General features: G+C 40.4%; 1 pseudogene; it reads right to left on the bottom strand.

Moving 5' to 3' along the window:
- Positions 1–620: 620 nt before the first annotated feature.
- LOC102496971 (CDKN2A-interacting protein pseudogene) lies at positions 621–2,754 on the bottom strand (annotated as a pseudogene).
- Positions 2,755–3,198: the final 444 nt, after the last annotated feature.

The raw sequence follows: 3,198 nt of genomic DNA, 5'->3' as shown, positions 1-3,198 counted from the left end.
AATTAACCCATGTAAAGAATCTGCAGCAGTCAAAATCATGATGAATTTTAAACAACTTCAGAATAAAATAATAAGTACTTCATACTCCTTAAAAGCTAAAAAATGCTTCAACTTATAAAAATAGTCTGAGGCAACTATTTTTTCTTCTATTCTTTAACATATAGGTTCAACATTATGAACAGCATTCTTAAAACCTTAAGCTTCACGGACTTTCAGACATTCAAATACTATGGTCCCCTTTTCTTTGATATAGTTAATTCAGCTAGGAAAAAAACAAAGCATGGTAGACAACTTAATACATTTTCACCAAATTGAAAGTAGTACCAAAAACTTAAGACTACAGAACTACACATTGTACCTAATATATCATTAAAAATAGAAGACAGTATTTTCCTCAGCCAATAAAACAGCACGTGGTATGCCGTTAGTGCACACCTTTTAATGCATACTGTCATCCATAAATTATTTACAACTTCGACCATGTGAAGAGAACTAGAAGGTAAATTTTCTGCAAACTGGAAAAAAAGCAATACAAAATTTGCAAAAGCCTGTTTTATATTGTGCAAAAGTAAGCCAGTTTTTCTCTTCCAGATACTATATGCAGTGGTATTTTGGACATATTATAGTAGTTCTTGAGAATGTTTTAATGCTGGAGGTAAGTGTACAGGCCTTGATTCTTCATCAAGGAGAACTAGATCTTCTATTTCACTGCTTCTGTATTTCCTTTGACATATTCTTATCACCACCTTTTTTCTTAAGAAATAACTTCAATGCTTCTCTTGATGCAACAGCTTTTGCATTTTCTTTGTTTTTCCACAGCTGGAGCCCAAACACACAGACTTGCACCTCAATTCACAATACTCTCTTGAGAGCTTTTATTTTGAGGAAGATCTGATAGTTCCTTTAGTGGAAAAAAAAAAAAAAAAAAAAAAAGACACATCCAATGTTGCTTTCAGAACCTCAATAACTGCATTTAGGAGCTTTCCATGATTTACATTGGGACTAAAGCCACCAATGGCCACCAACTTCCATGCCACTCTTTTATACAGTCCATTGAAGAAAGGTGGCTTCTGTTTTACATCTTCATTGGTTAACTTGCAACAAGAGAATTTGACATTGACTGTGAAGTACTTTTAGAAGGCAACTGTGAGGTAGTCTGAGAACTACTCTTTAAAGCCAGCGAGGACACACTTGCTAAATTGCTTTTAGGAACCAGAGATCCACTGGTTTGGGAGCTGCTCTTGGATGCTAACAGTGGCACAGCTACCAGAGAAGTGTTTTTGGAAATTAGCAGTGATGTGTTTGTTGAGCAACTGCTCTTGGGAGTTAGTAAGGATTTTCCTGATGAGGAACTGATTTTAGAAACTGATGACACACTTGCCTCTGAACTGGTTTGGAAGTTAACCCACCTGAAACTGTCTCTGAACCAGAAGATAATGGTTTAGAAGATAATGGCAATTCCACTTCCGAGCTTTCTGAGGAGCTCAGAAAGAGCACCTCAATCTCCAAACCGCTCTGAGAAACTGAGACTGAAGAGTCTTCCAAAGCACTCTTCTTAGGTGATCCACTCTGTTGTGTGCAATCAGTGGACTGGGTCATGTGACTATTCACACAAGAGTTCAACAATGAAGAAACAAAGGCTGCTGATTTATCTGGAGCTTCTGACTGAGAAGCTTTTCCAGATTCTGTGGTTGTTATCTGAGTGGAAATGCTGCTGCCGCTTTGGCTGGAAACGGATAGATCTCCATCACCGGCAGAGCGACTCTGACTTGAGATGCCAGAGCTCAGGGTGGAGTTCCCACTACTCTCTAATGCTGAACCATTTTCCTGGTGAGCTGATGGAAGTTCTGTTTGGGCGGAAATTTTCACAAGATCTTGCTCAACTACAGAATTGCTCTTTCTTCCTATGGTTCATTTTTTGAATGATTCCTCTACCCCTTCTTGGCGACCAGTTCATGTCTTGGTGTAGTCACTTTGATGCTTTCAGCCATAGTAAGTACTTTATCCATAACTTGTTGAGGATATCTTTTATTTTCTTTATTTTTTTCACTTTTTTCATTTTAATTTTTTATATAATTTCAATCATACTATTTAGCTTACAAAGTGAACATTTCAGTATGTATGTGAACATTTCTCCCCAGTTCAGTTGATCAGAATATCTTCCACCAATAACACCACACCTCCTCATCCCGTCAATGCTCTCTCTCCGTATCCCTCTTCCAAATGTCCTTCCTTAGGTCCCTCTTCTCCACACACTCCACTTCTGGCACTACCCCCCATCTCTTGTGTTTGTACAGCCTTAGGTCAATCAGTTTCAGTTATAGAGTGCAGACACTCGGTATATATTAAGTGGGGACATACAGTGTCTCTCCTTCATAACCTGGCTTGCTTCACTCAGCAGTAAATCTTCCACTTTTTGTCAAAAGCCAGGGTTTTGTTGTTTTTTTTATGGCTGAATAGTATTCCATAGAGTATATGTGCCACAGTTTTTCAATCTATTCATCCATATGGGGACAATTGGGTTGAGGGTATCTTTTAAACCTCGGTGTTGCATGTCCTTCAGGTGCAAGCTGGCACTCCCAAGAGGAGGCCACGGGTCAGGCCCAGATGGCAGCCCGAGTTGGGGAAAGTAGGCCCCAGGGTACTTCCCGCCCACTGGGGGTGGCCAGGGCGGCCGCAGGTTGGATTCTCAAGGTATGCCCAGAACTTCAGCATTGAGCTTTGCATTCCAACTGCGCTTTGTGACACTGCCATGCTCCCACGTTATGGAGTCCCAGGGGCTTGGTGCCAGCAGGGCACAACCCTCTAGGCCTGTGACCCAGGAGCCTTGAGCCACCATTCTGCTGCAAGATCCAGTTTTATATTTTTGAATCCTCAGAAGACACATGTACTTGCCAGAGAGAGAGAGAGAGAGATAGAGAGAGAGAACACTTTGAGTATGGTCATGCTGCACCCCTTTTTCCTCCACTTCTCAATCCTGCCTTGATTTGGGGCTTGCGTACACTTATACCTAATGTTTTTCATCAGACTGGGATTCAATCCACAGCAGCTATAGTGATCCAGCTTTCAATGCACAGTGCTTAGCAAATCACTTCAGTATAGGCCCAACAGACTATATCTTATCTTTGCCAGTTTTAATTTATAATAAAATTTATATCCTTATTGAGATCTCAGGCCATTTCCGAAATCTTGTAAGAA

This window comes from Tupaia chinensis, unplaced genomic scaffold (genome assembly GCF_000334495.1).
Source record: "Tupaia chinensis unplaced genomic scaffold, TupChi_1.0 Scaffold000293_1, whole genome shotgun sequence".
NCBI lineage: Eukaryota > Metazoa > Chordata > Mammalia > Scandentia > Tupaiidae > Tupaia > Tupaia belangeri.
Note: the sequence above shows the minus strand (reverse complement) of the source record. Positions and strands in the feature narration are given on the sequence as shown.